This window comes from Pseudorca crassidens, chromosome 7, assembly GCF_039906515.1.
Source record: "Pseudorca crassidens isolate mPseCra1 chromosome 7, mPseCra1.hap1, whole genome shotgun sequence".
Taxonomy (NCBI): domain Eukaryota; kingdom Metazoa; phylum Chordata; class Mammalia; order Artiodactyla; family Delphinidae; genus Pseudorca; species Pseudorca crassidens.
Window position 1 is genome coordinate 94,636,707 of NC_090302.1, and position 14,804 is coordinate 94,651,510.

The following is a 14,804-nucleotide window of genomic DNA, read 5'->3' on the forward strand; positions in this document are numbered from 1 at the left end:
GGGTATTTGTTTCTATGGCTGGCTATCTCAATAGGAGAAATGAGAAGGAATGAGTGAAACTGGGTCCTGGGCAATCTATTTATTAAAGTATGATTAGTAAAGCCAACAGAGCAAATTAAGTTGTGTTGGAGAAGAGATTACAATCGTTAAGAGACCTTGATCTGTTCAAGGTAATGTCCTCAAATGACAGTGAATTTTACCAGCTTCTATTTCTCCTCCAACCCTTTAAGGGGAATTTTATTATTTATTTCATCTGGAAAATATGTTCTGAGAGTTCATATTTATATACTTTTATTTAATCAATCATACATTGGTTATGTAACAAAGGATAAAACAACTGTTTTACTAGTCAAATAAAAATAGTGATAATCTAAGACAAAATAAAATCTTAAAAATACACTTTTATGAACTCAACTTGGTGTCATGCTAGCTTTTGACACAAGTCGGAGAAAGTCTATATTAGTCAGCTAGGGCTGCCATAACAAAATATCACTTACCGGGGGGCTTAAGCAAAATAAATATATTTTCTCACAGTTCTAGAGGTTCAAAGTCTGAGACCAAGAAATCTCTCTCTTTGGCTTGCAGATGACCACCTCCTCCCTGTGTTCTCATTTGGTCTTCCCTCCATGAATGTCTGTGTTCTAATCTTCTCTTCTTTAAGGATACCAGTCAGGTTGGATTAGGGCCCACTCTAATGAATTCATTTTAGTTTAATTACCTCAGTAAAGATCTATTTCCAAATACTGTCATATTCTGAGGTAGTGGAGATTAGGACTTCAACATATGAATCTTGGGGGGACACAATTAGTGCATAAGAGGGTCAACCCACTTGAGGTCACCATTGCATCCCATATTACTTTCTTGCTCACCATGGGCTCCACCAGCCTGTCTGCCTCTGGCATTCCCACTGTGTCTGTATATTTCCTCATCAAAAAAAAAGACAGGAGCTTTCTAAAGATGCTAATGTGTCCATTGGCTCCTTTCCCTGACGTGGTCTGTGGCCCCATCTCACCTTGCAGGGCCCACCCGGCCTGCCCTCCCTGCATCTTCTCTCTTCCTCTCCTGCCAGACATTGCTGTGTACTTTGTCCTGCTGCAGCTGGGAGAGAGAAGGATGTATTGTTGCCTGCACACCATCTCCTGCCTGCTGACTCTGCATTTGGCTCAGTGGTATCATGGAGTCAAACATTTTTCCACCTCACACAACATTTACCTTTCCTTATCAGAGTTAACTGCATCAACTTCTGCTGCCAGGTCCATGCCACGTCTGGGTCCTGGGGAAAGGTGAGCAAGCAACTTTTCTGCATGCACCTCATTCTTGGTCATTTCTGGGGTGGTCTTCCTCTCCTGATAAGTTTAGAAGTTTGCTTCCTTCACTACACTGTGAACTGCATGAGGGCCATGTCTATGTTCTTATCTGTCTTTTTATCCCTAGCTGCTTGGCTAAAGTGCTGGCATAGAATATGTCTCAATAAACATTTGCATCTTCAGTGAAGCCTGGAAATTCCACTCCTAGAAAAATACAGCAGGACAAGCCATGGTAAATTGGTCTGTTGCCTTCCCTTTCTCCACACCTAGGTGAACAATAGGCAGTATTCCCTAAGGAAGAAGGTCCACGTTGGATGTGAATCACAGAAACAAAAGGGCACCATGGGTCTGAGTGGTATTTGTACAGGAGTGTTGGGAGGTTTGAGACCCCACACACCTGTCGGTCATGGGGAAAGCACCGAGAGCAGGGTTTAATCTCTGCTTGCAACCTCACGGACTGACTATTGGTGATCCAGAGTTCAGTCTCCTTGCCCCTTTCCTTCACACCTTTGTGATTCTTATACTTTTTTGATCAAAGGATATGTTTCCACACATCCAACATCTCTGCAACATTCCCATTTTCTTTAACTTGAAAGACGTTTATCATCTCCTGTGCTTCTCTGCAAGACCCAGCTTCCCTCTGTCCCATTCCACCCATCAGATTTCTGCTCAAGGATGCAAATTCCTCTCTGGTGAGCAGAGTGAATTAGGAGTGTCTCAGCCCCAACTCTACCTCTCCCATCCTCACTCAAGGCTTGTGACTGGCAGGAGCCCCACTGTTTCTACTCATTGTCTGAGGGTGAAGACCACAGGCCAGGACTGTGCTAAGGGTCCTTACGGGTCACTGCACATAATTTTCAAATGACCTTGTGCACTGGTCACTGTGGTTGACCTCATCTTATAGGTGGGCAAATGAGTCACAGAGAAGCTAAATAATTGTAGGGGGTCACCCAAGCAGTGAATGGCATTGCTGGAATTTACGCCCATCCTGCCATCAGCTACCAGAGCAATGACTTTCCAAAAGCACCCAGGTAGGCTGAGGTCCCATCCTCCCACTTTAGAAAGACTGCTTTTCCAGGAATCACATGGAACAAGACAGGGGTTTTCTTTATATTTCTTTCCTTCTCTGCCCTGAAATATACAAAATCAGCAGGTATTCTGTGGGCCTTTGAGGGGTGGAATGTAGAGTCTGATGTAGGCATAAGGCATGAGGCAGTGAATGAGGTCATGTTGGAAACTGTAGGAGACAGTGGGCCAGGTGGGATAGAAACCCACTTGCTGGAGCAGGACAGAACAGCAGGGGATGACAAGGGACCCTGTCACAAGGCCTAATCCAGGAGCCTCCAACCATTTGGGAGCATCATGCCCCTGCCCGCAGAGGTCTGCAGGGAGACCCTAGCAGATGGCCCTGGAAGAGGACACTGAGCATCTGGGGGCTGGGCAAATGCAGAGGCTCCAGAAAGGCAACCAGAGAAACTGGTGGACTAGGTTCCAGTTAGATAAATATGGCTTCAGCAACCTCAGTCCTGAACCTCTGCCCGTTGCTCAGGCTCATTCCAACCCCTCACCCTCCTCCTTCTCTCCGCTGTGGGGGTGGTCTTCCTGCTCTTGGAATACACCATGACTTCCCCACCTCCAGGCCTTAGTACCTGCTGTTCCTTATACTTGGGACTCCCCCAATCCCTTTCTCCCAGGCTTTTGCTCAAGCAACTCCTATTCAATTTTGATGCTCAGCTTAAATGTCGAGTTTTGAGAAAATACTTCCATTTTGCTGTCCCACCCCACTAAAGTTAATTGCCCCTTTCCCATCAAGTAATTCTGCATCTTCCCATTAGAGCATCCCTCCCCATATACACTCCTCCCTCAGTGAAGGCCGAGACTGTGCATTTTGTTTATGACTGTAGCATTGGTCAGGGAATTACTGATGGGTGGAGGAGCAAGGCAGGAACTAAGAACTAGGCTGAGCTTCAACCTGGGCAAACTTGGAGGATGGGCAGATAGATGGTGCTGATGTGACTCCAGGAGAAAAGTGATACATAGGTAGATAAAGTTGGTTTTAGGAGAGACACCCTGGTCCCTTCCTCACATTCACTTACTAATGGTCCCTTCACTTCACTTACTAATTACTGACAAATTACTTAATCCCTACACCCCATCAACCAGCTGCCCATTTCCCCACCTGTACTTAGGATTCCCCTGAGTGAGGACTCCATGGATACTCCTTAGTGAATGCCTAGTATCAGGTGGGGTTCATTGTCTCTTTCTCTCTTTCATTCTCACCCTGTTAGTACTAAATATGTTAAAACTCCAGATGTCTGGAGAATCCAGTGAAATTGGCTCCCACCCCATTTTGGTGGTCTTCTTGAACCCAGAGGGTCCTCCCAAGTAGGGTGGCCAGATTTAGCAAATAAAAGTACAGGATGCCCAGTTAAACATGAATTTCAGATAGACATTGAAAAATGTCTTAGTACAGGTATGTCTCATAATGCTTGGGACATATACTAATCAATTCATTATTTATCTCAAATTCACATTTTAACTGGGCAGCCTGTATTTTATCAGGTCACCCTCCCAGGAGGCACAGTGACCTGATTTCTCTACTCGTACCAGCACCAGTCACACCACTTAAATAAACACCACTTAGGATGGAGATTTGATGTCTCTGATCTCAAAGTCCTCCAGCCAGACCACTGATGGGACATCCAGTGACCATCTTTCTCTTAGGCCCCCTGTGGTTCCTAATTTTCTTAAGCTCTCAGGCATCTCAGTCTCCTCCTTCCAGACCAGGCCTTGGGGGCTCCAAGTCCCCCCTAAAATAATTTATCCCATTTTTAATTTGCTTTGCAAGAGGCCAGGTGGTCTGCAGCTGGGCTCGCCCTCCTCCAGGCAGGCTGCAGGCAGTGCTGTCCTGTGGTTCCCCTTTCCTATGTCCTAGTGCTTACATTCTCCCCATGCTCTGTCTTACTTAGGGTTATGACTAAACACACAATGCACAGACACACATATGCATATACACATGCACATAGACACATTCACATGTACATATAGTCATACATACACATGTATACACACATGCACACAGACATACACATAGAGACATGTACGCATACCTACATACACGTATGCATTTACCTGCACACACACGTATACACATATACACAGACATATACACATGATTTGAAGACACAGACACACAGGAAAAAGATGGCCATGTGAAGACAAGCAGAGGTTGAAGTGATGCAGTCACAAACCAAGGAACACCGGAGCTCTCCAGAAGCTGGAAGAGGCGGAAAGTATTCTCCTCTAGGGTCTTCAGAGGGCTCATGGCCCTGCTGACAGCCTTATTTGAGACTTCTGGCCTCCAGAACAGGGAGACAATAAATTTCTATTGTTTTAAGCCACCCAATTTGTGGTTCTTTGTTATGACAGCCCTAGGAAACTAATAATAGCCCCTCAAAAACAAAGCGGTAATGATCATCCAGTAAATGAGATCCATTATCCAACTGACCCAGACAACACAGGGCTAAAATTGGCAGATCTGATAACAGGAACCTGGGAATTAAGCTCTTACTCAGATACATTAAACCTGGCAGGAGCTGACCCACAAGCTGGGTAGGAGATAGCGAGAACCATCTGGGTCATGCAACAGGAAACTCCTCTGGGTTCTGGAAAACATAGGGTCCTGTAGCGGTTTGAGAGAATTCTTATATGGCCTTGCTGGCCAAAAGCATCAGGCAATGTCACGTGCTGTGGTTCGGCTGGAATCACTGGGGGAATGGCAGGAGCCAGCTCTGGGAAGGTCTGGAGCAGCCTGCCAGGGATGGACAGGGAGTGAGGGGGGTGGGGCCTGGCAGCAGCTTCAGGAATGAGAACATTGCAAAGTTAGGGAGCAAGGCAAAGTTGAAGCCAACGATCTTAGAGATATGTTTGCCGGCTGATATTTAAAAATCTCTATCCAGAGTCATCCATTTTATATTCTGAAGTCCATACTCTGAATTCACACAGCTCATCTAGAAACAGGGCCTTTGATTCATATTTCCTTATAAAAGGACATTTTGCCTTCTGTTTTCACTCAGTGTTTAGTGCCCTTGGTTTAAGTTGCTATCCACTGGTTGCCAAAGCCAATGCTCAGAGGGTGTGGATCACAGGATGCCTCTGGATGTGTTTGCCTGTGTTTTTCACCACAGGCTGATGCTTGAGCAAGGGCTCATGAATAACGCACAATGAAAACACAGTGCCTTCTGCCCAGGCAAAAGGTCCCTTGCACCACAGAGAGGAACAAAGAGGATTGCCTGGTCTTGACTAGCCAGGTGAGCTGCTTACCTAGAACAAGCCTCAGTAGAGACTTGTCTTGATGAGGTGGATGCCAGCTTTCTCGTCCTCTCCTGCACAGATCCACAGGGAGAGAACTCAATGGTGTTTGCCGGGGTGATAGGGGACCCTCAGTCTAGACAGATAGGTGAGTTGCTTGGTATGCTATTAACCAGCTTCTGTGACCTGATCCTGTGTGGGTTGGTTCCTTTCTCCGTCTGTAAGGTTTAAGGCTACAGACGGTAAATAAATAAACGGATGCTCCATCCTGCCCATAAACAACCCTATCTCTCCCACCATCTTCCACAAACCCCCACTGACTCTCCCCTGAATTCTTTCCCAACTCTTCTCTGAAATGTAGGACCCTAAATTCATAAAATTTTGATCCAGCTCCTGCCATAAAGATAAAATAAAAAGTTAATCCCTGTGTTTACAGAGATTATCTGTTCTGTTCTATATTTGATCCTGGTAAAAATTGTCAGTGCTATTTATAAATTCTGGAGTAAAATGAGTCTCTGGCTAAATCTGGTGGTGCCCCAAGACCATTAAAACAGTAGGTAAAGATTTTAATGCCAGATTGAAAAAGAGACTTTCAGATCCTCTTAAAGCATCATGTGTGCTTGTCATACAGTAAATGCGTATTGTGGTTACCGAGTTGCTTTGCTACCAGCTCCCCCACTTTCAGCTGTGTGACTATAACTTTCTGAGCCTCAATTTCTTCATATTTAAACTGTGAATAAAACAATGACAATAATTGAACGTGGTTATGGTAAAAAAATTTAGATGATGTAATCCCCACTCTGGGAAGGCAGAGAATCAGTGCTCAATTAATTAGCAACCTTCCTTTACTCCAAGAACATGTTTGCTCTCAAAGGTCAAAAATATTGCCTTTTTTTTATCATGAGTAAAAGACTTACATGGTCTTTTGTGGCACGTGATATGCAACTAGGAGCTTGTGGGCTTGCCTGGAGACCTGGGCTTGGGCTGCCTCTGCTTGATTGTAGGACCCTTGCTCACCGAGCCTGTTCTACTGATGACCCTCCTTGGGAGGCCCTAGCACTGTCCTGCTCACAGGGGCCCAAAACAGTTTCCCTTCTTACCCAGGGTCACCAACTTCAGTGGCCATGCTATGAAACATTCTCATACTTCCTTATTCTTTTGTATTTTCACTGTCTGGATCCTCCTCCACTCGTGTTATTTATTTATTTATTTATTTATTGGGATATTTTTCTTTTGTTCTATTTCTTCTCTTATGCATGATTGCCACAATAATCTTTTAAAAATATTATGATCATAGCTCTTCCCTCAACCCTTTAGTATTCGGGTCAGATTTTACCAGTCCCAAACTGTTTATTATCCTCCCCAGCCTCCTGCTTTCATTTTACTGATTTCAAGCTTTCAGGGTAGGTGTCAGAGAACAAACCTAACTGTGCCTTACACAAGAGTAACACCTCACTCTGTCATGGAAGCTGAGCCTGGAGCTAGACCATCCCAAGTTTATTTCAGCCACTCAGCAATGGCGTGAAGGCCTCAGGCTCCACACCTCCAGCATTGCCCACCTTCCTTCATTACCATATGGGTACAGGGTTTCGCTGCAGCTCTTAGCAGGCGGCTGACAGCTCCTGTCTTGAGCCATCTTCCTCATCCTCACTGTCATCTTTCCCAAAGGTCAGCCTTTTGTGTTTTCACTTGACTTAGAATATTCTCTATCTCTAAACCAATTCTTCTTCCTTTGAGGCCAAATTATTGTTTCCTCTAAGCCTTCCTGGATTTATTATATTTTCTCATTTTCTGTATTCTTGATACTCTGGCAATTGGGACCTTGCTGACCGGGAAGGAACTACTCCTTCTAGGGTTAGTTAATTCCTGGAGATGGCAAACAATTTACTCAAGAGTGTGCCGCTCATATGCAAACTAATCAATCCAGCTCATACCTCCTCTATAACGCTTTCACTCTCCAGGCCTATATTTCTCTGCCCTAATCACCCCAGGGCCAGGTACCAGCCAATTCGGGGCAGCCTCTACACCCTAGAGTCCTATGGAATTATTCAAACTAGCCAATCTTAAATCTGTTTATCATGCTTACTCTGTCTCGCCCATTCCTTTCCATGAAAATCACAATACAGATTCTTGCCCACATTTTGCCTTTTCCCTCTGTCTCCTGACAGACCCTGATGCTTCCCCCTGTGGCCCTGCGTGGCATGACCCCTCCTTTTGAGAATTGTAAGTAACAAACTATCTTTTCAATGGCAGTTGTCTCCGTCTCCTGATTTGTTGGCCTCACTATAGTTAAATAATAATAAAGCTTACATTTTAAAACACTTTCCAAGCTAGCTTTAACAGTAATGGGAACCAGTGAGATTTTCCTTTCCCAGGCATTTATGTCTTGTGAAACCTTGGATTCAAAAGAGTAAAGGAGGGCTTCCCTGGTGGCACAGTGGTTGAGGGTCCGCCTGCCGATGCAGGGGACATGGGTTCATGCCCCGGTCCGGGAAGATCCCACATGTCGTGGAGCAGCTGGGCCCGTGAGCCATGGCCCATGAGCCTGTGTGTCCAGAGCCTGTGCTCTGCAGCGGGAGAGGCCACAACAGTGAGAGGCCTGCATACCGCAAAAAAAAAAAAAAAAAAGAGTATAAAGGAAGCTGATAGGCACACTGACTGGAGGAAGCAAAGAACTGTGGGGAAAACAAGACAATCAACCAAGATGGCAGCATTACTATTTCTGAGAAGGCTTGAAGAGAGAGAAATGATGGAGAGGGCCACAGTTTATTGTTAGGTAGAAATGAAAAATATGAAGGTGAGAATAACTAATTTAAATTGTATTAAAGACAGATAGTGAGAGACGCCCAAGAAAGGCCAGATAACAGACTTGAGAGGGGAGAGAGGAAATGAATAAAGAACTTACTCTGATCTGATAGCCCCAAAACATGGTTCCAGATGCAATAGCTCAATCCTTGGAATCAGATTTCCAGGATCCAGGATCCTGGAAGAACCGCTAGCTGAGTAAAAATGAGTGAGATGTTAAATCTATTACTCAGCTATCAGCTGGGACAGACTGGTGGATAAGACTGCAATCTTATTTCAAGATCTGAGTAAAAGTGAGTAATTCCCCATTTTCCCCAAGAACTTTATCTGCTAGTGGCACAACGCTCCGGTTTCCTGCCGCTCATCCATTTTCCTTACCATACCATGTTTTGTTGTTCCTTTTCATCCTGAGGACCCAAGTATGCACACTATGCCTCCCATTGGTTGTTCTACACAGATTTGATCCCAAAAGAATAAAATCAGTTAGGATGGACTCAGTTGAAAGTAAGAATAGCCAAAATAAAACAACTTACCCCAGCACTTCTCAAACTTTAATGTGCAAAGGAATCACCCAATGATTGTGTTAAATGCAGATTTTATTAATACACAGATCAGCAGCCTTGAAGTAGAGATTCTGAATTTCTGACAAGATCTGTTGTTTCAAGGAACACACTCTGAGGTAGAAGGGCATTAATAGCACAGACACTTAGTTTTCTTTCCCAGGAAAGGGTTGATGTGGAGACTCTGCTCCATGGAGTCTGAGGAGACCCAGGCAACTTCCATATTGCTGCTTCATCATGAAGCCTGCATTCCTTAGAGTTCAAAATGCCTGCTGCAGATCCTACCATTCTGTCCACATCCAACCAGCAGAGAGGTGGAAGTGTTGAAGAAGCAGAGGCAAGTCTTAAGGAAGGCTATAAACAGCTGTTCTATGACACTTAGGGTTTCAAAACGTTACTCAGAACAAACAAAGGAAGAGGAGGAATGTTGTCTTTGTTATAGGGGTTATATGCCCAGCTAACAGCTCTTTGTTCTTTAACTAGGAAGACTGGGTAAATGAATACTAGGGGAAAGCCAGGATTTTGTGTGTTTCTGAGGGTTTAGGAAGATGGCAGGCATTTATATAGGATATGCATATTATTAATATTATTACATAAATAGAAATAACAACAACAACAAAACACCAATAATGGATAACAATTACATTTTGATTCATTTATTTCTCAAAATAACCACAAGAGAAATGTTAGGCAGAAGGAGATTAAGGAAATGCTCAGGTCACACAGCTGTTTAGTGATAGAGCAAGGACTCTGAGTGGCTGCTTTCAGGCAAATGTGCCCTTGACTAGCTGGTGTTCTGGTAAAAGTTTAACAACCTGCTCTCCAAACAGCAACGCCCTGATCTGAAGCATTTGCCAAATCCTGTGGTATAAATACTTCAAGCTACCAGCATGCCACCACTGGCTCAGTCAGGAAGAGATCACTGTGTATTATGTCACCACACGATACTTTACAGTGTTATATGGTACGTATGCCATAGATATAGGCAACCTCAGGAGCCCAGGTGTACAATGTAATAAAATAATTAGGAAGTGATAAGTTTTGAGTATATGTTACCTTTGTTTTTAGTATGTTTTACTTATTGTGAGTTTCTGTTATTTAACCTTGAATAATTGCTAAGTTTAATGACCAGCTTGTGAAATTCCTGACAATTTAACAATTGGCTTTTGTGACCCAGTAAGAGCAGACTCCAGCCACCACTGCTGGCACCAGTATGCTTTACAAATAACTTAAAACTAAATGTTACACAACTGTTCTCCTTAAAAATATTGTTTCTTTGCCATTTCAGCCATGCAACAAGTCATCTTTCTTCCCCATTTCTGACTTCTCTGTCCCCATCATTTCAGGAATAATAAATAAAATTTAAAATACGTTTTCAAAATCTCATCTTCTTAAGGAAAATAATTTGACAATCTTTGCTTTCCTATTCCTTGCCAACCCATTCTCTCTCTGACCCGCATTAGCTGTGCATGTGACTAATCAAGGAAAGCCCCCCTTCAAAAGGGCATTTTAGTACCAGCCATTGTGGTTCTTTCTACAGTATTTTAGAGTGTTCCATCTAGTGACTGTCTGTAATAGGTATGATTTCCTTCAACTTATGAAGCCGTATCTGCATCCTATGGATTCACTGTATGAGTCACCCTTGGGTCACCCTTGTGGATTCACTGTATGTGTCACCCTTGTGTGGGGGCTGCCTGGGATGAGAAGGTGATATGTCAGAGCTGGCAGAACTGAATGGTGTGTCTTGGCTCTGCTTCTTAGAGTCCCGGAGCATTTTGGTTGTACCTAATTTGTACCCCAAGAAGATTCTCCTTTAAGAAAGTGTTCTGCCCCCTTTAAAAAAATTATTGAAAATCACGGATCTAGCAGATGAGATGGGATATTTCAGAAATGCTCTTCCCTCTGATTGAAACACCTGGTCCCTTTGACTAGCAAAACTCTATTTCCCACCCTTTAAGGTTCAGAATAGTATCACTTACTTTCAGGAACTCTCCCAGTTGCTATAGACTGGGACCAGTGTCCTCCCATGAGCTGTCATGGCACACTGTACTCTTCTCTCATAGCCTTTATCTCACAAATCATAATTATTCTTTGTGTGTATTTATCATTAGACTGTAAACTTTGTGATAATATGCACTGTGATTATAGATTTTTTTATATCTCCTAAACTGCCTGGCATCAAATAGATGTTCAGTCATTCATTAATGACTAATTTGATGGATAAAGCGAATGCTGTATGCCATTTCATTAGTTAGTTTTCGGAGGATAGAGCGAAAAACTTCCACAAAAACCAGAGCTGTCCAGAAGTCGAAGGTAATTGGACTCTATTAGGCTATGGAATTATTTCTTCTGGATCTGCTGTGGAGGGAAGGTTTAGGATTAGTACATGGAGGATTAAGAAGGAAGATTGTAATTCACACTAAGTAAAAATGTCTACATTAAAAAAGTGTCACAAAATAGATAATAATGGTTCTGGCAGCACTAAAGTCTACATCTCTTTTCCTGTAAAAATACAAAGTTGTGGGTAAAATCTTTACAAGCACATACTTGATGAGTCAAAGAAAGAAAATCTTCAGATTCTGGGATTAAGTGTTGAACTCAGGAGATTAACTTAGTTTGGGTTCACCTCAAAGTAGACCCAATGACAGATTTTAATGTATGTGGTTTACATGGGTTGTACTCCTGAGATTGAAATATATAAAGTAGAATAAATTTATAGCAATGCTGAGAATAAGGTAGGGGTCATGGTAGGCTTTTCCCAACTTTCCCAGAACCTATATTTACTCCCAGAGTGAAGGCAGAAATACTTGAGGAGGTGGGGTTAGGGCTCCTAAAATAATAGTTGCCTAGGATAGGGTTCTTTTCCTTTGACATTTTAGGCTTGGGGATGTCTGCCAATTTTCCCTCACCATTATTTATATCCTTAAAGAAACCTGCCGGGTGACATACTTCACTTATATTCAGGCTTGCAAGAAGTCCTCAAATTCTGGGGAGAGGTCATAAATGAGTAACATTAGAGTAAATTCTTGTGAACTGTCTAAATTAATCAAACCTATGATTTATTTATAAATACGTAGTTCAAGAAAAAAAATCAAAGGGGGAAAAGAATGAAAAAAGGTGGAGCAGGGCAGGATTTGCCAAGCAGAACTGACCCCAGAGGAGACAAAGAAAGATAATCCAGAGAAAAAAGAGAGATTTTAAAATCTCTAATCAAGTAAGAGGAGAAGAAATTACATCCATAATCTAAGAATGGATTACTGTTCAGACAGAAAAAATATCAGAAAATATAATCAATTCATGGAATTAAAACATGCTATCTGAATAAAACAGTTTAATAGAACTGATTGAAAGAAAAAAATTGATGAAGTACAAAGAGATGAGAAATATGAGAAAAAAATAAGAGCAATTTCAGAAAATTAAGAATAAAACAAAGATAGTAAAATCTTCTAAAAGCAAAAAGTGTATGAACTACAATGAAAGAAGATCAAGATTGGCAGAAGAGTTTTCATCAATAACACTAGTTTTTTAGAATATGATGGAGCAATGCTTGAATTTTCTCGGGAAAATGATTTTTAAGTTAAAATTCTATTCCCAGCCAAGCTATCCATCAAACATGAGCACAAAATAAAAAAGACACTTTTAGACATGCAAAGAAGGATTGGAAATGCTACTTCCTACCAAAGTACTTTTCATAAAATAAGATTCTTTGAGAACACACTGTAGAAAAACAAACATGAAAAGAATCGAACAAAAGAGAATACATGGCATTTAAGAAATAGTGATCATAAGCAAAGTGTGCATGTAGAGCAACACAAAGCTGGCAGCTTGTACACTAGGCCTGAAAAGAAGATGGAAAAGGAGAGTTTCTTTTCCCCTCTCAATAATCACAAATAGGTACTTTTCCCAATATGATAATATTTATGCAAATATTTTGAACTCATGAAAGAAAATCAATTTAATGTACACACTCAGAGATAATGTATAAAACCTTGCATGGGAAATACACTGACATCTTGACAGGGGTTGTTTTGTGAAAATGACAAAGGGAGAGGGAGTAAGAGGGGAGGGATGAGAGGTAGGAATATTTCTGCAATACTTTTATTTCCTTTACAAAAAAAACTAGCAAAAAGTTCAACGATCTTGGCTATGATGGAGATTTTTTTCAAACAGCTTTATGGAGAAAATTGGCATACAATAATTGCATATATTTAAAGTGTACAGCTGGAAAGTTTTGACATATGTATACACCTGTGTAACCATCACCACATCAAGATAATGAACACAAGCATCACCCTCAAAAGTCTCTTTGTTCCCCTTGTAATTCCCCCTCCCCAACCCCATGCAAACACTAATATACTTTCAGTCACTGTCACTAGTGCTTTCAGTCACCAGGAAAATTTGCATTTTGTAGAATTTTTCATAAATGCAATGATACAGGATGCATATCTATTGTTCCAGTGTAATTATGAATAGTGCCACCTTTCCAGTCTGGGCAATTAACTATACTGTAATCAACTTATTAACAGGCAAAGAGTTAGTTGCAAAAGTGTTTCTGAGCCCAGGTTATCTTTTTCTAATGGGAGACCAAATCTACCCTTGTTTTACCTTATGTGTTCATGCCCGAGTAGGCACTCTGATTTCTGTCTGGTGACAATGACAACTTGGGCTGGTTTAACGTTGCAAGGAGCACTTTGATCATTTTGACAGTTTCAACTTTCAATATGGCTAGGACAATTAAACTAGTCTTGACTATAAATAACCAAATGTCAGAAGCTCACAGGCATTTGTAGTTAAAGTCAGCAATTCCGAATCTTTCATCAAATATAAAGTTGGGCAAAGGAGTATAAGTAAGAAAGATTATGGACTATTTCAAAAGTTGTCGTTAGCTTACCCATGGGAAGATTTCTCTCCCATGTTCATCTTGGCTCTTCCTGAATCTCACAAGTCATAAGGAGTAGAATTAACAGGGCTAGTCAGACAACCACCACTAAGGACATTTTACAGCAAGAAATTCCATGTTCCAACTATCCATGGCTGCACAGAAAAACCACCCCAAACTTAATGACTTAAATCATCTATTTTACTATGCTCACAGATTCTATAGTTAGAAATTCAGACATTTTGCTAGAGCTCACAGCTCTGGGGCTTCAGCTGGGAGGATCTGAAACACTGGGGGTGGCTTGACTGGCTGTGAGCTGGAAGCATCTGGGCCCATCTGGCTCCCATATTGACTGAACTCAGCTGGGGCTCTCTGCCCTTGTGCCCACACATGGTCTCAACATGTGGCTTGGGTTTCTCACAGCACGGAGGCTGGGTTCTGAAACACAGCACTGCAAGAGGAAGCATCTGAAGAGCCAGTGTTTTGAGAGAACAGTCCGAAGTGCATGGTCTTTTCTGACCAGGCCTCAGGAGTCTCACAGCACATAACTGCAAATGTCTCTGGTACCTTCTCACTACCACATTCTATTGGTTACAAGCAAGTTCCTAAGGCCACTCAGCTTCAGGGGGAAACAATTACGCCCCACTTTAATGAGGAAATGGGAAGTTTGCAACATATAAAATATTGTGGGATGTGACGTATATCAGTCTGCTTGAGCTGCCATAACAAAAGCCCACAGATTGGTTGACTTAAACAGCTAGAATTTATTTCTCACAGTTCTGGAGGTTGGAAGTCCAAGATCAAGGTTCTGGATGATTTAATTTCTGGCAAATACTCTCCTTTTGGCTTGCAGATGGCTGCCTTCTCTCTGTGTCCTCACATGGCCTTTCTTCAATATGTGTGCATGGAGAGAGAGTTCTCAGGTGTCTCTTTTTATAAGGA